This window comes from Primulina eburnea, chromosome 7 (assembly GCF_022965805.1).
Source record: "Primulina eburnea isolate SZY01 chromosome 7, ASM2296580v1, whole genome shotgun sequence".
Taxonomy (NCBI): domain Eukaryota; kingdom Viridiplantae; phylum Streptophyta; class Magnoliopsida; order Lamiales; family Gesneriaceae; genus Primulina; species Primulina eburnea.
This window is the reverse complement of record NC_133107.1, coordinates 15,611,691-15,635,485: the sequence shown is the minus strand read 5'-3', so window position 1 is coordinate 15,635,485 and position 23,795 is coordinate 15,611,691. Positions and strand designations below refer to the sequence as shown.

Below are 23,795 nucleotides of genomic sequence, written 5' to 3'. Positions count from 1 at the left end.
AAAGGGGCGAGAGGATGTGTTAGGGATTTGAGGGAATTTCAGAATGGGGAAAGGGGATTCGCATTTTTATCTGGAGGTAGAAAATTACCGCTCGAGCGCCGACCTCTCTGGAATTTTTATCCCGAGGTAAGCGTTCGCGCTCGGGCAGTATAGAATTACCGCTCGAGCGCAAAGCTTTCTGCCAAAAATTTAACATTTTTTTTAAGAATTTATTGAAAGTTAATATTAAAACAAAAAGAACGACTAAATCAACAACAACAAAAATAATAAAATCGAATTAAATGCAAGATAAAGGAGAGGGGGTAGTTCTCAATTTATAGTCGAGAGCTTGACTGTCGGTCAGTCTCAGTTCGGATTGTCTTGGAAACAGGTGATTCCAAGTTGTGGCTCAACTGTTCCACCCATGTAGTGCTTCAAGCGCTGGGCATTGACCGTAAATGTCCCATCCTTTCCATCTTTCAATTCTACAGCTCCTGATGGGTAAACTTTCGAAATCACGAATGGACCAGACCATCGCGACTTCAATTTTCCGGGAAACAGTCGTAACCGGGAGTTGTAGAGCCAGACACTTTCGCCTTCTTGGAATTCCCTTTTGATGATTCGCCTGTCATGAGCCCTCTTTGAAATGTCTTGCCCTTTTTATTGCTTTAAAAGTACTAATTTTTTTTTTAAACACTCCATTTTCGGCCATATACATAAACCTCATGAAAATATTTTTATAAAATATTTTTCCCTTTAAAATAAAATCTCAACCAACTAGCATTTTAAAAATCAAGTGCATTAATCATAAAATGAAATCGTCAACTGCTTTACCAACCTTAAAAAAACAATAAGTTTGAAAAGTATAGCCCATACTAAACCTCTCAAAAACCTTCCAAAAAGCATAAATAAATAGTCTTAAAAATCTTTAACATAAATCATAAGTCAGAAATCATAATGCGGAAAAAGTAGAAGCACTGGTCCTCGGGTTGTGTGCGCCATCAGTCCAGTCAAATCATCCATCAAGACCTCCCTCAACCTCACCTACATCCATCACACCTAGTGAGTCTAAAGACTCAACACACCATAATCTTTATAACAAATAATACGTAATATAGTCGACATATAACAGTGAAAAATACTTGTACTTAAAATATCGTTTTCGTGAAGATGCAAAAACTTCAAACATGACCATTTTCATGATGCATAAACTTAAGCATAAACATTTTCATGACATGCATTTCATAAACCTTAACCTTTTTCCTTTTTTTCCTCAACATGACATACATAAAACATTTAACATGATCATGAACATTTTCCTTTTCCTTTTCTTTTTCCTTTGTTGAATTCAGATCGTTAATTGTGACTTTCCTCAAACCTCAAAAGTCGATAGATCCATCTACATGTAACCACAGTACTAGGCGGCGGGGGACACCAGCAACACTCTCACCGATTAACTGGGCCCTGGCCTATCATGATTGAATAGAAATACGATCGTCGGGGCTCCATCTGGGGCCTTCTCCCATAAATGGGCTCCCTCTGGGGCATTCTCCCCTCACGATATTACCATTCTTACCTCAAACCTCATATCCTCATAACCTCATATTCGTAATAATGGAAACACGATCGTCGGGCTCCCACTGGGACCATCACCCTCACGACATCGCCATCATTAACGAATTAGTCACAATCACTTAACTTCCTTCAATATTTTTAATTTACATCACTTTAGAAAAATCATGAATAACATTTACATTTTTCATTCTTGAAACCAAGCATGCAACATGTATTTTAAATGTCTTCCTTCAATCATAAAATCAAATAGACATTTAAAAATCATAATTTAATCATGAACATTTTGTAAACAATTAAAAATAATCATAATATCATAAAAACAGCATTTAGGGCACTGCTATGACGTTTACTAATTTCTAAGTGTAAAAAGACCGTTTTACCCCTAGACGTAAAATTTTATGTTTTCGACTTTGCTTGATTTCATGACTCTAACATGTCCCAAATAATCATTTAAGCCTACATGAATTTTGTCATAATTTTATTTGGCTTAAAACTTAGACTTTTTCAATTATCTTTACTTAATTGTTTTAACGGTGTTTTAATCCCGAAAAATCCCAAACTTTAATATAAAATCCTAAATTATAAATTTAGTCTTTTTATATTATTTTAGCTCTTATGGACCACGACTAGACCCCCGTGCGCCGTTTTCCAATTTTTCGTTATTTAAAATCCCTATTTGACACCTAACTTCGACTTGAGCCAACTTTTGATTTTCACGAGTTACCCCCGAACCAAGTCGAGCCAAAACTTGCCCAACGTCCTAAACTAACCCCCTGGACCCTGAGACCACTAAGAAACCTATCTAAACTACAAAAGTGTGCAGCCCCTATAATGCCTTAAGCTTGGCCGAGAAATTCACCTAGGAAGGACTCTACGTTATGGCGCTTGTGGCTCCAGCCAACGCCCCACCCTTGAACCCAACCCATGTGCACTTGCTTAGGACCCTAGAGACTCCTTCTAACTCGACATGACCTTATGAACCAGCCCCATAGCCTGAACCGAAGCCCAACACCAGCAACAGGCTTGGCCGAGGACTCCCAACAAGCATGGACTCTACGATTTTGTGCCTAGGTCACTGGCCACCGACCCAGCCCTAGAACCAGCCTTTGGTACACCAACCAAGGACCCCAGTGAGACACCCTATCCCAGCCCGAAGCCCCTCAGGCCGAGCCCCTCTCCCTTACGAGGCTGCTGTCACAACGTGACAGCATGAAACTTGCACTAGCTTGTTTCCTTTATTTAACAGCATGTTTGTGCGTGTGTCTGACATTAAGACATGTATAAACCTTACTTAACCATACCTAGACATCATAGCAGCCCCTTAGTATCATAAAAACATGCTTTTGAAACTTTAAATCATGACTTTCACCCATGGTTATGCAATATTGCGAAAATAACATATGAACTTCCAGCTTTTCATGCACACATAATTTAAACAATATTATGATATGATGGATGAGAAAAGAAGATTAAGGCGTACCTTTGCGTATAATACGCTCGAATAGTCGTTGACGACGAATAACGGAGGGACGACTATAGCTTCTTCTTGCTTGCCTTTCGAAAATCTCCTTCCAAGTGATGTGTGTGTTGCCGTGAGGTGGTGGGGTTTGGGAGATTATTTTCAGAAAATAAAAACTAGGGTAGCCGATTGATTTGTTTCTAGAATAGGGTTTTGTGATTTAATTAACACATTAAATACTAATTTGATCACTAACTAGACCTTAGGCCTCATAAGCCATTAAATTAGGCCCATTAGTCTATTTATGATTTAAATAAAATAATAACAAAGTTCTTCTTTTATTAAATGTGTGAATTTATTAGCCGGGTTGCCAAAAAGCTTGAATTTTAGTTGAAAAACCAAAACCGATAAAGTTTATGTCCCGGCGTAAAAATTCACCTCAAAACCCTTTATTTTCAAAAATAATAAAAAATATCACCCATATTTTAAATAATTAAAAACAACTATTTAAAAAAAAAATTTTCTATTTTTCAGCCCTCGGTCTCCATTCCTCGACTGCAACTCGAATATTCTTAAAAATTACATTTTAATGCAACAAGGAAGAAAAATATATTTTAAACATGCAAATATGTAAAACATAATTAACTTATGCAATTAAAACAATTAATTAAAATACAAAATAATTTAATAATTGCATGCATGTGGTTTACGTGGATCTTAAAATTGCCGTGGCGTTACACTCTGTCTTTTCTTTGTATGACAGTGCTAGATCATAGGCCAGATTTCGGAACTCTTCCAACTGATCTAATTGAAGTAAACGTTGCTCACCTGCATCAGTAAAATTAAAGTTCAGTGCTTTTGTGGCCCAGTATGCTCGATGCTCTAACTCTACAGGTAAATGACATTCTTTACCAAACAACAACCTATACGGTGTAGTGCCTATAGGTGTTTTAAAAGCAGTCCTATAAGCCCAAAGAGCATCATCTAACCTCATGGACCAGTCCTTCCGACTAACACCTACCACTTTCTTTAAAATTCGCTTGATCTCTCGGTTAGATACTTCCACTTGACCACTCGTTTGGGGGTGATATGAGGTAGAGATCTTATGTGTGACACCGTATTTGCTCAAGAGTTTTTCAAATAAGTTGTTGCAAAAATTGGTGACACCATCACTAATGATTGCTCTCGGTGTTCCAAATATGTTAAAAATATTTTTCTTCAAAAATTTCAAAACCACCTGGGCATCATTAGAGGCATATGCTTCTGCCTCTACCCACTTAGACACATAGTCAACCGCCACCAAAATATACTTTTTTCGTGAATGAGCTGAGAAACGGTCCCATGACGTCTATCCCCACACATCAAAAACCTCACACTAAATGATGTTATTCCATGGCTTTTCATGATGGTTAGAGATGTTACCTGTCCGCTGGCATTTATCACATGCTAGCACATAATAGCGAGCATCTTTAAAGAGGGTTGGCCAATAAAAGCCGCATTCAAGTACCTCAGATGCCGTCCTTGTTGGTCCAAAGTGACGACCTACCTCACGGTCATGGCAATGATTGAGGATTTGCCCAAACTCCTCCTCTGCAACACACCTTCTTATCATAGAATCTGCACAAATCTTAAACAAAAACGGTTCCTCCCAAAAATAATATTTCACGTCAGAGAAGAATTTCTTTCGTTGGTGAAATGATAGATTTGGTGGTGGTGTGCCTGTGACAAGAAAGTTAGCGAAATTTTCATACCACGGACAATGTTTCATCTCAAACAATTGCTCGTCAGGAAACCAATCATTAATAGCTTGATCTACACAGTCATTACTAACTAGCTCCAGTCTAGACAAATGATGCGCCACCACATTCTCAACACCTTTCTTATCTTTTATTTCCAAATCAAATTCTTGCAACAATAAGATCCACCGCAGTAGGCGTGGCTTTTCATCTTTTTTAGCAAGTAAATATTTCAGTGCCGAGTGATCTGTGTAAATAATGACTTTGGACAAAACAAGATATGCATGAAATTTGTCAAGCGCAAATACTACTGCAAGTAATTCTTTTCAGTTGTCGCATAATTCAAATGAACCTCATCTAAGGTCTTACTTGCGTAATAAATTGTATGAAATGCCTTGTTTTGCCGTTGTCCAAGCACAGCTCCCACCGCGGTATCACTGGCATCGCACATGACTTCGAAGGGTAGATCCCAATCTGGTGCCACCAAGACAGGAGCCGTCACCAAGCGCTCCTTCAACTTCTCGTATGCCTGTAAACAGTCAGAATTAAAATCAAAGGGCACAATCTTTCATAAGTAAGGAAGATAGAGGTTTGGCGATTTTAGAAAAATCTTTGATAAAACGCCGATAAAAACCGGCGTGGCCTAGAAAACTTCTAACTCCATTTACTGAGGCTGGCGGTGGTAGGTTCTTTATGACCTCTATTTATCTTTGTCTACCTCAATCCCTTGTTCCAAAACCTTGTGCCCCGACACAATTCCCTCTTGTACCATGAAGTGGCACTTCTCCCAATTAAGCACCAGGTTCGTCTCCTCGCACCTCTTCAACACGGTTCTCAGATTCTGCAAACATTCATCAAACGTTGCACCAAAGATAGAAAATTCATCCATAAATATTTAAGAAAGGTTTCAATCATATCATGGAATATGGCAGTCATGCAACGTTGAAACGTAGCAGGGGCATTACACAGACCAAAAGGCATACGGCGGAAAGCAAAAGTTCCATAAGGACAAGTGAAAGTTGTTTTCTCTTGATCCTCAGGTGCAATAGTGATTTGATTATACCCCGAATACCCATCTAGAAAACAGGCAAACTCATGCCCCGCTAGTCTTTCCAACATCTGAATCAATAAAGGGTAGAGGAAAGTGGTCCTTACGGGTGGCATCATTTAATTTCCTATAGTCAATACACACGCCATCCGTAACTGTCCTAGTGGGTATTAATTCATTTTTTTCATTTGTGATCACAGTAATTCCACCTTTTTTCGGCACACACTGAACATGGCTTACCCATGCACTATCAGATATAGGATAGATAATACCTGCATCAAGGAGTTTGATAGTCTCCGCTTTTACTACCTCTTGCATCTTTGGATTTAATCTTCTCTGAGGTTGTACAAGAGTTGAGTACTCGTCTTCCATCAAGATCTTGTGCATGCAGACTGAGGGGTTGATACCTTTTATGTCCGCCACCTTCCACGCAAAAGCACTCTTGTGCGCTTTCAACACTTCCAACAGTTTGTCCTCCATCACATCTGTCAAAGCAGCAGAAATAATGACAGGTAAAGTGTTATTCTCACCTAAGTATACGTACTTTAGGTGTGGAGGCAATGGTTTGAGCTCAAGCGTCGGGGGCTCCTCCAAGCTTAACTTCTGAGGGATCAAGTCTCTTCGATCTCCCAAGTCTTCTAATCTCATCCTTATTGGCCTCTTCCATGGTTGGTTGGCATTGAGGGATGCCACTATTTCGGCTCTCTCTTCGACCAGTTCATCTTGTCTCAGTTCAATAGTGAGAGTGGCTTCCAAAAGATCTCCAATAGCACCCTGCAAATAGTTGGACACAAGAGCATCAAAAGCATCAATCCTATAACAATTATCAGAGTGCAATGTGTGCTTAAGTGCATTAAAAACATCAAAAGTGATCTCTTCCTCGCCCACTCTCAATCTCAAGTTCCCTTCTTGAGCATCAATCAGGGATTTGCCAGTCGCAAGGAATGGTCTCCCAAGAATCAACGCGTCTCTATGTCTTCCTCCATGTCAAGTAGCACAAAATCCGGAAGGAAAATAAATTTGTCCACTTTCACTAGCACATCCTCAATCACTCAGCGCGGTACTTGACATATTTGTCAGCTAGTTGTAAAGACATCCGCGTTGGCTTAGGTTCTCCCAATCCAAGTTTCCTAAACACAGAAAGAGGCATCAGGTTAATACTTGTACCAAGATCACATAACTCTTTATGAAAAACATCTCCAATCATGCAAGGAATAGAAAAACTCCCTGGATTCTTAAGTTTCGGTGGGATCTTGTTTTGCACCAAAGCAGAGCAATTTTCAGTAAGATTCACCGTCATGTGGTCCTCCAACTTCCTCTTATTTGCCAATATATCTTTCAAAAATTTAGCATAACTAGGTATTTGCATCAAAGCATCAGCAAAAGGAATATTGATATGCAATTTTTTGAATACCTCAAGAAACTTACCGAATTGTGAATCTAGTTTTACTTTTTTCAGTGCTGCAGGAAAAGGTGGAGGAATAACAATTTTAGGTTGTGCAGTGGGTGCTGGTGTAGAGTTAGAGGACTTACCTTTGGATGTTTTAGAATGCTCATCCAATTTTTGAGTCTTCTCTTTTTCTCTTGACTCTAAAACTTTCCCACTCTTCAACTCAATGGCCTTCACTTGCTCTTTTGGATTTGTCTCTATGTTACTTGGCAAGGTGCCCGGCTCTCTACTTGCTATCATCTTGGCCAACTGTCCAATTTGATTCTCGAGCCCTTTTATCGATGCATCTTGGTTTTGAAATCTAGTTTCAGTGGATGAAATAAACTTAGACATCATTTGCTCCAGGTTGGACTTCTCTTCTCTAGGAGGATCAGATCTATACATCGGTTGTTTCCCATATGATTGTCCTCCTTGCGGTCGGTTCTGACTGTTTTGACCGCCCCATGAGAAGTTGGGATGTTGCCTCCATCCAGGATTGTATGTGTTTGAGTACGGATCATTCCTCGGACGGTTGTGGACTCCCACTTGGTTCACTGGTACCTCATTTTGCAGATAAAATGGATTGTCATCTTGACAGTCCTTCACAAAATGTTCACCTCCACACTTTTCACAGAATATATCTTGAAGACGCATATCTGTGCCACCCATGTTCAAGCCATCTATTTTCCTGTTCAAAACATCAAGTTGTGCAGTAATAGCAGAAAGATCAGTTACCTGGTGAACTCCTGCACTTCTCCGCTGATTGTTTCTTTCAGATTGAGGATGATAGCTGCTAGTAGCCATCTCCTCTAGCAGCCCATATCCATCTTCAGCAGTCTTCCTCAATAGGTTTCCACATGCAGCATCTATCATAGTACGATTAGGAGTAAGTAAACCATAATAAAATGTTTGAACAACTAACCCAAGTGGCAACTCGTGATGTGGGCATCTACGCAAGAGATATTTGGAGCGCTCCCTTGCCTCATACAACGACTCTTGCTCGAATTGAGCAAAGGTGGTGATATTTGCCCGAAGCTTCATGGTCTTAGATGGAGGAAAGTATTTAATTAAAAACGCTTTCTCCATGTCCTCCAATGTCATGATTGAACCTACAGGCAAATAATTCAACCATACTTTAGCTTTATCACGTAAAGAGAAAGGAAATAAACACAACCTAACAACGTCATCAGAAACTCCATTAAATTTAAAAATGTCGCAAATTTCAAGAAAATATGCGATGTGCGTGTTTGGGTCATCTACTGCAGATCCTCCAAACTGGACTATGTTCTGAATCATCTGAATTATAGCTGGTTTGATTTCGAAGTGGTTTGTCCGCACAATAGGCCTCACAATGCTAGGGTGTGCACCATCCAAATAAGGCTGTGCATACTCTAGTATTCGTATGCGGCGTGGCATCTCAACATGTCTATCATCACGATGTTCCTCCTCACGATCGTTCTCGTGCCTCTCCATCAGTTCTTTCAGTCTCTGCTGCTGTCTTCTCCTGCGGAAAGTTCTTTCAATTTTAGGGTCGAACTGCTCAAGCTCCACGTCAAGTGACTTTGGCATGCACTGGACGAGATATCTGTAAAGAAATCGAAGGTGTCAAACAAAGTAAAATAGATAATACTAAAGAAAATAACTAAAAATAAAATTGTGAATTAACAGTCCCCGGCAACGGCGGCAAAAACTTGATCGAGCAAAACTTGCATTGTGGAATCCTCAATAAAAATATGATTTTGTATGCTCAAAATTTAATCGCAAGTGCACGATGTCAAGTAATAGTATAATGTACGTAAATACGAGTATCGTTCCACTGGAGACTGTATTTCACAATTATTATTTTCAGTTATTAAATCTTTAGCAACGAAAATTGATTGATTGTTTTATTACTACTCTAATCAAATAAACATGCAAATAAAATTATTCAAAATCAAGTAATGAAATATAATGTCTAAAATGATTGAGTAAAATTCAATAAGAAATGAATTTGTTGGGAATATCGGTTCACCTACCCCTCATTAATTTATTAATTCGTTCGATATTGATTTTATGCTTCCTACAGGATTTCCTATTCAATTGAACACACTCTCTCGAGCTATGCCAAACTAATTCTACTCAATGAAGTAATTAAATGTCTTTAATTATTTATCAAGAGTGAATTGTATGTCGATTTATGAAATCCCCTAGTTTTTGACCCTCAGGATTATGACTATCGGCGCGTACCCAATTTCATATGTCTATGTAAATTGTAGATCCACGGATTATACTACTCGTTCCTATCACAATGTATTCTCTCGAACTCACTCGCAATATAAAAACGTTATTAAAGTTAGCTACGCTCTAACAACACGATAAAACAATAGTATTGTGACACCCTAAAAACAAAGGTGCATAAATGCATTTTTATTAGTATAAATTTTATTATTTTCACTTTTAAAATTTTATCACATTATTTTTTCGGTACAAATTTTATTTGTCCAAAGTATCTAGAAATACATTAAAATACATCACAATACACATAAAAATTCATCAAGCACTATGAGGTACCCATTCCAAAATCAAATACCCAAAATATAATAAAATATAATAAAATAATATAATTAAACTCAACATATATGTTAAGTAATTAATTACAAATATTATTAAGTTCAATATAAGATAATTGGGTTCAATAATTAGATACACGAATATAATAATATTAAGTTTGGATAAACATGAGATTTTTTCTATTTAATAAATAAAAAAATAAATAAAAATAAAAAAATAATAATAAAGATAAACATGAGTCTCGGCTATATATATATTGAATTCCATCTTCACAAATCCTCGAAACCACATATACAGCCGAGAGAGAAAAGAAAGAGAAAGGAAGAAGGAAGAGGAAAGGAAAAGAGAAGAAGGAAGAAAGGAAGAGGGAAGGAGAAGAAAAATCCATACTTCTTTCCGAAAAATCCCAATAAATCACCAACTATTCACCTCATATCATAAAACAATATAGCGCTAGAGGTGACGTAAGAGGATCGACCGAAAACAAGGAAATCCAACAAAGATATTCCGCAAATCGGCAACGGTATACCGTATTCAAGCTAGGTACTTTTCGCTTATTTTTCTTATAGTTACACACCAAACTAGAGGCCGACTTTAATAACAAAGTTGTACCTCTTGTTGCATAGATAAAGTAAATATCGTCCGTCGTCCCAAAATATTGCCAGAACTGACATTTCCGGAATGCCGGAGTACCTCAGTTAGCCATACAACGATATTTAATTCTGGTATTGATCGGCTAGGAATTTGACAAAAATTTCAACTAAAGAATTCACGATATTCAAAAGTTACACATACCGGAAAAAAACGGGCCGCGCGTGGCCGCCGGACGGCCAGCCACGCGCCGGCAATGTCAGCGCGTGTACTACACGCGCCGCCGGAACGGTGAATTTCCGGTGGCCGATCATTGCTGGTAATATTTCCGACTTTTTGGCCAACTTTCGTAATGTTTGGATATACCTTCTAATTAGTATGAATTTTTGAAACTTAAGTAAAATTAACCGGGTTAAATTTTGAACAAAAAATAATCTGGAAATGATCAGCTAGTTACTTAAAAACCTCTAACATATAAATATCATTCATGATATATTTTAGGACTTGCTCCAGGAACTCGGAGTATTAATCAAGCCTAAATTTTAAGTTATCAGGTGAGGAAATTACTATTCATTCTTCTATTAAAGCCTTTGGCATTTGGCCTGGAAATTTCAATAGCATTTATTTAATGTTCAAATACCATCCACTGTTCATTTCAATTACTGATATATTTTCTTGCATATTTATGAATGGATTGATATATCATGAATGAATGAATGAATGGAGTCATGGACAACGGATTTCGGTCCGGAAATTGAGTCCACTGGACAACGTGGCTTCGGCCCGGAAAATGAGTCCAATGAACAACGGGTCAAAAGTCCCGGGTATATGGTTCATCTGAACAACGCGCACCGAATATTTCGGTCCGGAGAATGGTTCACCCGACTCGCAAAAAGTGCTTGATTAGAGCCACCAATGTTAATTTATGAATTTTCATTTATCTATTATTTCATTGCATATCATTCATAATATCTAAATTTTTATTCCTATTATTTCATGTATAATTATGATGAAGTGTTATTTAAAAGCCATATACTGATTTAAACTCACTAAGTCCTCAAAGACTTAACCCTCTGTTTCTTTTCGTCTATTGTAATTTCCAGACACAGGAACCCCCGAATTGGAACAACAGGAAAATAACTGAAGCTGAAATAAGAGCATTTGAAAGTTGAGATGATCTGTTTATAAATGAATGTTAAACTACCACTGTAACATAATTGTACATATGAATGTTAGACTTCCGCTGTAAAATAATTGTACATATTTGAAATAAGAATGTAAATATTTGTAGATAATCTTTAAATTATTGTAGAAAATATTCAAATTTTTATGTACAATATCTTTCTAATAATAATAATGCTAAAAATAAAAATAGAAATTCAATAAAGAAAGATTGAAAGTAAATGTGGCACCTAGTAAGGGAATAATTATGAATTCCTAAACCGGGCGCTACAGAGGTGGTATCAGAGCCTAAGTTTCTTAGAGCCTAGGTTTCTTAGATCCTAGAGATAGGAGTCTAAGGTTTATTATAATGTCATACGTTAATCTTTATGTTGTCTTCATAATTGAAATGTTTTCCTTTCAGGATGACGGAGTCTAGTGGGACATCAAAGAAAAAACAAACTATAATCATCAAACAAATGGAGGAAGAAATAGAAAAATTAAGCAAAGAAAACTCAGACTTGAAATGTTTAGTGAATATGTATCGGGAGCATTTTGAAACCTTTGGAACAACTGAAACTTTTCATGGGTTTATCGAAGAACGAATGAGGGCTGATAATCTAGCATATCAGGGCGAATTAGGTCATATACTTTATGAAAGAGACCACACTCTTATATACTTGCTAGACATGCACGAATTTTATGACCGAGGTTTGATTAGTTTCTTAAAAGGAGTATCACACCCTTCGATCCACATTGACCACTCAATCATGCATGGGCGTGAACTGGTTTATCCATCTATCCACGGGATGGAACCTGGTGTTATCGGTCCATCTTACACAAGTCAGACCACAGCCCCTCCCATCACTAGCACGTTTGAAACCGGAGGTAGTAGTATTGGAGCCCCTTTTGTAGAATATTCTGGAATCATGAACCCATCAATAGATCAAGACCCCTTTATGATAAAAGATAATCTGCTGCAGTCACCAGAAGTTGAATTTCTTCCTGACCCTATGTGGGAAAACTTTGTGTTTGGAGTAGATGAATTTCTTCCAATGACTATCCTACCGGAAAGTGAAAATGAAAATGAGCTTATTTATGAACCGGACCTAGTTGAACCACATACATCACGGCTGAATACGGATGAAAATGTTATCATAGGAACCACGGGAACAAATGAAGGATCAAGCCACACCACTTTTATAGATCTCTCCGACGAAGAATGAAGACAATGACTTTTGGACAATAGTATATAACTAGTAATAATAATCATCATCTTTTGTAGGCATGATGATTATCATGGTCATCAATTTTTGTAGGCATGATGACCCAGTTTGCTTGTTTTTTGCTTGGGTATTGTAAATATTTGAAACATGTCTTGTTTATAAATAAAACTGACTGTTTACCCTCTGACATAACCATGTACATTCATTGCAAGATATGTTCATATTTTATATTCATATGTTTAGAATGACGTCTTCACAAAATAGTACTCAAGCCAGAATCGGACAAGACATCCCTCCTCAAGATGACCACAACTCGGCAACTGGTGGAAATTCCAGAAACGCTCAACACAATCCCCCCGAAGAACAAAACATGCAAAATATGTTTGAAATAATGCATCAATTTGTGCAGTTTTGTCAGCAAAATCAACCACGACCTCATGATCAAGCTCAAGAACATCACCTTGAGACAAATGATAGAGCTCTTGAGAGATTTTTGAGATTCAAACCGCCAAAGTTTGAAGGAAAGCCAGATGCTTGTCAAGAAGAATCTTGGCTAAGCAAAATCAACAAAATATTCTCTATTATCAAATATCCTGAAGAACAAAAGGTGAATTTTTCCACTTACTTATTTGAAGAAGCAGCTCATAACTGGTGGCGTACAGTGGAACATAGGTGGACAAAGAATCACACCCCAAAAACGTGGGAAAATTTTCTGCAAGAGTTCGAAGGTAAATATATAACTCAAGTTATATTAAATACCCGAGAACGTGAATTTATGGATTTAGTCCAAGGTGACATGACCGTAGCTCAATATGAGGCAGAATTCCACCGTCTTATACATTATGCACCACATTACATGGAAGATGAGGTAAGAAAAAGGAAAAAATTTGTCCAAGGATTAAAGCTCGATATTCGTTGGGCAACACTGTCCATAGAAGTTACCAGTTATGTTTCTGCTGTTAATCAAGCCATACGAGTGGAAGAAGACATCAAGACACTTCTTAAAAAAGAGGAAGAAGAAAAGAAAATCGGGAAGCCCAACCTTTTTGAGGATAACCAGAAAATAAAATTTGAAAAGAGAACACAACCAGTCAAGCAAGGAGAAGCTGTTAAAGGAAAAGTTCCAAGAAACAACAATAAAAAGTGTTGATATTGTGGATTACCAAATCATGAAGAAGAAAAATGCTGGAGAAAAGGTGGGAAATGTCTTATTTGCGGAAGTGAGCAACACCGTATTCAAGATTGTCCAAAAAGAACGCAAAAGACTCAACCCACAACAAAGCCAAAGATACCTGCTCGAGCCTATGCCCTCTTAGGAAACCAAGAGGAGGAAGTTGACCCCACTGCAGTCGTAGAAGGTACTGTTACCATATTATCCAGTTCCGCAAAAACTTTATTTGATCCAGGAGCTCCTCATTCTTTTATCTCAAAAGTTTTTGTACGTAAATTACCACTGTTATTTGAGCAGCTACCCTATAGCTTTGAAATTTGCTCACCTTTAAGGACAACAATAATTACTGACATCATTTACAGAAACTGTCCCTTAAACTTCCAAGAAAAAGAATATCTAGCAGATTTGATTGAATTACCAATCAAGAACTATGATATTATTCTTGGAATGGACTGGTTATTTAGACACCAAGCCCAGCTCAATTGCTACACAAAACAAGTTTATCTTCAAACTTCTCATCCAATCATTTCCAAAGCTAACCATACCATGGGAATAGTATCAACCGTAGAAGCTAGAGCTATACTAAAAGACAACGGACAAGGATTTCTAGCTTATTTGATAAATAAGCCAAAAGATCAACTCAAGATCTCAGAAATCTCTGTTGTACAAGAATTTCCAGAGGTTTTTCCTGAAGAAATCAATACTTTACCTCCTCAGAGAGACGTAGAGTTTTCCATTGATCTAATACCTGGAGCACAACCCAGATCTAAAACTCCTTACAGAATGTCACCTTCAGAGTTAAAAGAATTAAAACTTCAATTACAAGAGCTCATGGACAAGAAGTACGTCCGGCCTAGTACATCTCCATGGGGTGCTCCTGTATTTTTTGTCAAAAAGAAAGATGGAACTCTAAGGATGTGCATTGATTATCGAGAACTTAACAACGTTACCATCAAAAACAAATATCCTCTTCCCCATATCGAAGAATTGTTTGATGTTTTATAAGGATCTCAAGTATATTCAAAACTTGATTTGCGGAAAGGATATTACCAATTGAGGATTAATGAGGATGACATATCCAAAACGGCTTTTAATACTCGTTATGGACACTACGAGTTTGTGGTAATGCCATTCGGATTAACCAACGCTCCTACAGCTTTCATGGATATGATGCATCGAATATTTCAACCATTCTTGGACAAATTCGTTGTCATATTCATAGATAACATTTTGATATTTTCAAGAAGTTATGAGGAACATGCTCAACATCTACGATTGATTCTCAAAACTTGGAAAGAGCATCAATTGTATGCCAAATTCAGTAAGTGTGAATTTTGGCTAGAAAAAGTGTCATTTCTTGGTCACTTTATCTCTAAGAAAGGACTGGAAGTAGATCCTGCAAAAATAGAAGCCATATCTCGTTGGAAACAACCAATCAACATCACAAAAATCAGAAGTTTTCTCGGCTTAGCAGGATACTACCGAAGATTCATTAAAGATTTTGCGAAAATTGCTGTTCCCCTGACACAGCTAACTCGCAAAGACAACCCTTTCTTATGGAATGATGAGTGTGAGAAAAGTTTTTGCAAATTAAAAGAAATGCTTACCAGTGCACCTGTATTAGCTTTACCAGAAGGAACAGAAGGATTTGTGGTTTACACAGATGCCTCAAAAGAAGGCTTTGGATGTGTACTGATGCAAAACGATAAAGTTATTGCATATGCATCTAGAAAATTAAAGAATCACGAGTTAAATTATCCTACTCATGATCTGGAATTAGGAGCAATAGTGTTTGCATTAGCAAAATGGAGACACTATTTGTACGGTTCCAAATTTGATATTTATACAGACCACAAAAGCCTGAAGTATTTATTTACTCAAAAAGAGCTGAACATGAGGCAAAGAAGATGGATTGAATTTTTGGAAGATTACGATTGTTCCATTCTTTATCAATCAGGTAAAGCTAATGTAGTGGCTGATGCTTTAAGTAGAAAGATTAGCATGGCTTGTTTGGGAATGAAAGAAGAAAGATAATGGGTGCATATCCATTCTCGTGGTCACTTGGCTGGATTGAGAATCGAACCTGAATTTCATACCAGAATTAAGCAAAATCAAGAATTAGACCAAGTAATTTCAAAACTCCGTACTGATACCAATTTCGTCCCCAATTCCCAAGGAATACTATGCTATCATGACCGTATTTGTGTACCTATCTCAATGAAAAAGGAAATAATGGAAAAATCACATCAGTCTCGGATCAGCATTCTTCCAGGAGGATCTAAGATGTACCAAGAGATTAAAAAACACTTCTGGTGGAAAGGAATGAAACGAGATATTTCAGATTTCATTTCACAATGCCTATCTTGTCAAATGATAAAGGCTGAACATCAAAGACCAGCAGGTCTTTTGCAACCACTTCCTATACCAGAATGGAAATGGGATCAAATAACTATGGACTTTGTGACCGGATTACCCCAGCTTTCAGGAGGTTTTAATAGCATATGGGTAATCGTTGATCGCTTGACCAAGTCAGCACATTTCATACCCATAAGTCACAAATATGGGGTTGAAAAACTGGCTGAACTCTAGCAGAAGGAAATCATACGGTTACATGGTATTCCCACTACCATAGTATCTGATAGAGATCCGAAGTTTACGTCAAGATTATGGAAAAAACTTCAGGAATGCCTTGGTACCAAATTAAATTTTAGCACAGCAGCACATCCGCAAACCGATGGTCAGTCTGAACGAACCATTCAAATATTGGAAGACATGCTTCGCGCATGTGTGCTGGATTTTGGAGTAAACTGGGTAAAACATTTGCCTCTAGTTGAATTTTCATATAACAATAGTTATCAATTCTCAATAAAAATGGCCCCATATGAAGCATTATATGGAAGAAAATGTCGCTCTCCTCTTAACTGGGATATGGATGAATGGAGAGGCACAAAGAATGGACAAGAACGAGCAATCAGGCCTGACATTATACAAGAAGCTATCAACAAAATACAACTTATCAGGCAACGAATACAAACAGCTCAAAGTCGACAGAAGAGTTATGCAGATAAGAGGCGGAAAGATTTGAAATTTGAAGTCGGAGATTACGTATTACTAAAAGTATCACCAAGAAAAGGAATCAAGCGTACTGGAAAGAAGGGAAAGTTGTATCCTCGATTTGTAGGACCCTTTGAAGTGATAGAACGAATAGGCACTGTGGCTTATCGTCTATCTCTACCTGGAAATATCTCTGGTATACATAACGTATTCCACGTATCACAATTAAGGAAATGTAAAGTAGACTCAGCCCAATTGATTGACCACCAACAGATAGATCTGGAAGAAAATCTAACATATGAAGAACAACCTGTGAAGATTTTGGACCAAAGAATAAAGGAACTTCGTGGTCGACCAATTCAGTTGGTAAAAGTCTTATGGAAAAACCACAACATTGAAGAAGCAACGTGAGAAACAGAGAAAGATATGAGATGTCAATATCCTCATTTATTCCAATAACTCTTAAATCTGGGGACCAGATTTATAAAAGGAGGGGATATTGTGACACCCTAAAAACAAAGGTGCATAAATGCATTTTTATTAGTATAAATTTTATTATTTTCACTTTTAAAATTTTATCACATTATTTTTTCGGTACAAATTTTATTTGTCCAAAGTATCTAGAAATACATTAAAATACATCACAATACACTTAAAAATTCATCAAGCACTATGAGGTACCCATTCCAAAATCAAATACCCAAAATATAATAAAATATAATAAAATAATATAATTAAACTCAACATATATGTTAAGTAATTAATTACAAAAATTATTAAGTTCAATATAAGATAATTAGGTTCAATAATTAGATACACGAATATAATAATATTAAGTTTGGATAAACATGAGATTTTTTCTATTTAATAAATAAAAAAATAAATAAAAATAAAAAAATAATAATAAAGATAAACATGAGTCTCGGCTATATATATTGAATTCCATCTTCACAAATCCTCAAAACCACATATACAGCCGAGAGAGAAAAGAAAGAGAAAGGAAGAAGGAAGAGGAAAGGAAAAGAGAAGAAGGAAGAAAGGAAGAGGGAAGGAGAAGAAAAATCCATACTTCTTTCCGAAAAATCCCAATAAATCACCAACTATTCACCTCATATCATAAAACAATATAGCGCTAGAGATGACGTAAGAGGATCGACCGAAAACAAGGAAATCCAACAAAGATATTCCGCAAATCGGCAACGGTATACCGTATTCAAGCTAGGTACTTTTCGCTTATTTTTCTTATAGTTACACACCAAACTAGAGGCCGACTTTAATAACAAAGTTGTATCTCTTGTTGCATAGATAAAGTAAATATCGTCCGTCGTCCCAAAATATTGCCAGAACTGACATTTCCGGAATGCCGGAGTACCTCAGTTAGCCATACAACGATATTTAATTCTGGTATTGATCGGCTAGGAATTTGACAAAAATTTCAACTAAAGAATTCACGATATTCAAAAGTTACACATACCGGAAAAAAACGGGCCGCGCGTGGCCGCCGGACGGCCAGCCACGCGCCGGAAATGTCAGCGCGTGTACTACACGCGCCGCCGGAACGGTGAATTTCCGGTGGCCGATCATTGCTGGTGATATTTCCGACTTTTTGGCCAACTTTCGTAATGTTTGGATATACCTTCTAATTAGTATGAATTTTTGAAACTTAAGTAAAATCAACCGGGTTAAATTTTGAACAAAAAATAATCTGGAAATGATCAGCTAGTTACTTAAAAACCTCTAACATATAAATATCATTCATGATATATTTTAGGACTTGCTCCAGGAACTCGGAGTATTAATCAAGCCTAAATTGTAAGTTATCAGGTGAGGAAATTACTATTCATTCTTCTATTAAAGCCTTTGGCATTTGGCCTGGAAATTTCAATAGCATTTATTTAATGTTCAAATACCATCCACTGTTCATTTCAATTACTGATATATTTTCTTGCATATTTATGAATGGATTGATATATCATGAATGAATGAATGAATGGAGTCATGGACAACGGATTTCGGTCCGGAAATTGAGTCCACTGGACAACGTGGCTTCGGCCCGGAAAATGAGTCCAATGAACAACAGGTCAAAAGTCCCGGGTATATGGTTCATCTGAACAACGCGCACCGAATATTTCGGTCCGGAGAATGGTTCACCCGACTCGCAAAAAGTGCTCGATTAGAGCCACCAATGTTAATTTATGAATTTTCATTTATCTATTATTTCATTGCATATCATTCATAATATCTAAATTTTTATTCCTATTATTTCATGTATAATTATGATGAAGTGTTATTTAAAAGCCATATACTGATTTAAACTCACTAAGTCCTCAAAGACTTAACCCTCTGTTTCTTTTCGTCTATTGTAATTTCCAGACACAGGAACCCCCGAATTGGAACAACAGGAAAATAACTGAAGCTGAAATAAGAGCATTTGAAAGTTGAGATGATCTGTTTATAAATGAATGTTAAACTACCGCTGTAACATAATTGTACATATGAATGTTAGACTTCCGCTGTAAAATAATTGTACATATTTGAAATAAGAATGTAAATATTTGTAGATAATCTTTAAATTATTGTAGAAAATATTCAAATTTTTATCTACAATATCTTTCTAATAATAATAATGCTAAAAATAAAAATAGAAATTCAATAAAAAAGATTGAAAGTAAATGTGGCACCTAGTAAGGGAATAATTATGAATTCCTAAACCGGGCGCCACAAGTATAATCAAGAATAATGCAACAATCGAAATATAAATTAATTCAAATCAACGTTCGGGGTAGGATCCCCTTAAATCCCAACAAATAATAAAGTTAGCTACTCGAATTCATGTTAGAAATAAACAAAACAATGTTTGAATGATAAAAACTAGATTAGAAATACAAGAATTGACGAAAAACACGAAGGGAGATGCCCGGAAATCTTCAAATCTTCAATCCAAGCACAAAATTCTCTCCAAAGCTTGCGACGGCTCTCCAAGAAGTCTGAATGTTCTCCAAAAACGTCCTCCTCCCCTTTCCATATCATCCTCTCCTCCAAAATAAGGTAGGGAATCGGACAAGAAATCTTCCCAAAAATAAGTGTCGCTCGGGCGGTAGAATATTACCGCTCGAGCGCCACACTCTCTGTAGAGCACTTGGGGAATGTGGCTTCTCGCACTCGAGCGGTAGAGAATTACTGCTCGAGCGCCACATCTTCTGTAACTTTTCCTTCTTGGATCACTTCTCGCGCCCGAGCGGTATAAAACTACAGCCCGAGCGCCGACCTCTCTGGGCTTCATCTCTTTGCCTGATTTCTCTCACGCCCGGGCGGTACAATTTCACCGCCCGAGCGCCGCCTCTTCTGCATATTATCTTCTTAGCTTGGCACTTGGCTGCGATTTTAGTTTTCCGGCCATTTTTCCTGCAAATTCGTCACGCACAAGTGAGAAATGATCAAATGCATATGCTTACTCTAAAACGAACAAAATGTCAACGAAATTTACGCATGCACAATGCAAACACACACAACTAATGCAATAAAACACGTAAAAATCATGATGTGACCTTTCAAAATTAATGATGAGACCTTTCAAAATTAAAAACCCTCATTTTCAATAAGATTCAAAATTAATGTCAACCCCGAAAAGGAGATTTATATAGGTGTTTATAATTTCCATGTCTTCCATCGACAATGGATGGATGATGAACGCTACCCATGATCAGTGCTTGACTCATATTATCGAGGGAGCCCTGGATATCTGAATGATGTGACATCCATTGACATGGTGATGTGAATTTCGTGGAACTCCCATGATTTCGGCTCATATTATTGAGGGAACTCATGACGACCATCCATTAAGTTTCAACATCGATGGGTAAGGTTTGACACGTAAAGATGAACGACGTCATATTATTGGGTCCTAATCAAACGTGAGACAAAAGTTTATGTAAAAGGTTGCAAGGAGATTCAATTGGAAACTAATTTTTAGGAATTATGATTGGCTGATTTTATTCGAGATCATAATTTGCTGGTTGGACCTTACGTACCTACCGAGAAAAGGAGTTTTTTGTTTTTATTAGAGAGTAGTGAAAATGTCAAAACAGTGGGAGTGAAAATTTATGAAGTAAAATTCCATACTTTATATCTTACTAAATATTTTAAAATAGTTATTAACATTTATCTGTTTTACTTTTCAGTACAAATTTGACAAAGTCTTCGATACACAACCCGTTATCTTCAATACTCGAAAAACACATTTTAATCGGACCTAATTACATGAATTGGCTAATAAATATGAAAATTATCTTGAATTCGGAAAGGATATCATATACACTTACTGAGACGCCCCATGTTGAGGCTCTGACTAGCTGCATCTTGAGGAATTGCAGACTTAAAAGGATTGTTATGACCATGACTTGAAAGCAAAGTGTTATATGCAGACTTCTATGAATGATGATCTGCAGAGGCGTTTTGAGGATGCAAAGAGTGTTGTTGACATTCATTTGCATCTCAAGGAGCACTTTGGTGAGCAAACAGGACCTCTTAGTCATGCTACCGTCAACGAGATGATCATTTTATGCATGCGTGATGGGTCCTCGGTCCATGAGCATGGCCTAAAGATGATTGGGCTTGTGGACAAGCTTGATGGCATGGATCTTACATTGCCATCGGAGTTGACCACTGACGTGTTGCTTTTGTCAATGCCTAGCTCATTTGATCCTTTTGTGGTGAATTTCAGCATGAAAAAACTGGAGCCTACCGTTGAGGAGTTAGCGAATATGCTTGTTACCTTTGAGTCCACCATCAATAAAGAGAAGTCGGTTCTTTACCTGGGTTCTTCATCTGGTACGAAGAAAGGACCACATGGGAAGGGAAAGAAGCGTTCTTTTCAACATCCCAAGTAGAACGTGCCCTTGAAGAGACAAACTCCGAGTCCTGCTGTGGCAGCCACACCAGTTAAGGCTGACAAGACTGCTGATATCTGTCATCACTGTAAGAAGGCTAGACATTGGAGGCGTAACTGCAGAGAATATCTTGTCTATAAAGGTTCTGGAAACGGTATGTTCTATTTTGAAGTAAACATTTCAATTAACTCAACTTCTTGGGTATTAGATACCGACTGTTGCTCACATAATTGTAATGATTTGCAGGTGATGGGAAGAAGTAGGAGACTAAGGGAAGGTGAGGCCTTCTTGAGGATGGGCAATGGGGCAAGAGTTGTAGCCAAAGTGATTGCAGATGTTTACTTACTTTTGAACAATGATTTTAAGTTAATTTTAAGAGATGTTTTGTTTGTACCTGATTTGGTGAAAAACATTGTTTCCATGTCTATGCTTGATAAAGATGGATATTCTTATTTATTTAGCAAAGGTGTTTGAAACATTTACAAGAATGAATGTTTAATTGGTAAATGAGAACTTAAAAACGATCTTATAACTTAAAATTGAAAGATATTCCACTAAACAATGTCCAAAAAATAACAACAACAAACAAGCGAAAACAAGATACTCTAAATTCGGCACAATTATGACATGCTTGATTATGACATATTTTCCTAAAAAGGATGAACAAGCTAGTGGGAGTAGGCATGTTTGATATGTCTGATATTAATTCTCTTACGACTTGTGAATCCTGTCTTAAAAAAAAGATGACCAAAATTCCCTTTAAGGGCCATGTGGGGCAAGCCAAAGGATTATTGGATTTGATCCATATAGATGTGTGCGACCGGTCCACTTAGCATCACCACTAAGCATGGACATGCCTACTTCATCACCTTTACCGATGATTTTTCGAGGTATGGGTATGTGTATTTGATGAAATACAAATCTGAAGCCTTTGAAAAGTTCAAAGAATTCAGTAGTGAAGTAGAGAAACAGTTGAGACGAAGCATCAAGTCACTTCGATCGGATGGCGGTGGTGAGTACTTGAGTGCGGAGTTCCAAAAGTATCTTAGGGAGAATGAGATTCTCTCGCAGTGGACTCCGCATGCTACACCAGTATTTTAATGGTGTTTCAGAGGTCGTAACCGAACTTTGATGGACATGGTTTGGTCTATGATGGTGTTCACGGAGTTGCCGCCATCCTTTGGGGGACATGCACTTGAGACATCGACACTGTTGTTGAACAATGTTCATTCAAAAGCAGTTGATAAAACACCATATGAGATATGGATGGGTAAACCTCCCAAATAATCTTATCTTGGAATATGGAGATGCCCTGCTTATGTGAAGCAGGCAGTGAGAGATAAATTGGATAGTCGATCCATTTTATGTTACTTTGTGGGATATCCAAGGAATTCAGTTGGATATTATTTCTATCATCCCCAAGAAACAAAGGTTTTTGTTTCTAGGAATGCAACCTTTTTGGAAAAAGAATTTATATTAGATAGAAAAGGGGAGATTATAGAACTCAAAGAGGTTCGAGAGATACCTATAATTGTAGAACCCACACCCGAAGAGCCAAGAGAGGAGATACAAGCTCCTAGAAGATCCGAGAGAGTCTCGAGACCACCTATGAGGCATGGTTTGCTTCTTGAAGAGTGTCATGATGAGCCTAACCATGGATGTGATCCAATAACCTTAAAATAAGCGTTATCTGATGCCGATTCATCAAAGTGGCTTGAAGCTATGGAATTTGAGATGAATTCCATGCATTAGAACCAATTGTGGAATCTTGTGGATCCACCTGAGGGAACTGTTACCATAGGGTGTAAACTGATTTACAAGAGGAAACTTGGGGTGGATGGGAAGGTGTTGACCTTCAAGATGCAATTGGTGGCAAAAGGCTATACTCAAAGACAAGGAGTTGACTTTGAGAAAACCTTTTCTCTAG

The 23,795-nt window shown here is 37.4% G+C and overlaps 1 long non-coding RNA gene across 1 annotated transcript; it reads left to right on the top strand.

Annotated features, from left to right (window-relative positions):
- Positions 1–18,074: 18,074 nt before the first annotated feature.
- LOC140836164 (uncharacterized) lies at positions 18,075–19,481 on the top strand. The gene is made up of 3 exons (XR_012118989.1): positions 18,075–18,201; positions 18,751–18,803; positions 19,353–19,481. It is a non-coding gene; the product is annotated as an uncharacterized lncRNA (long non-coding RNA).
- Positions 19,482–23,795: the final 4,314 nt, after the last annotated feature.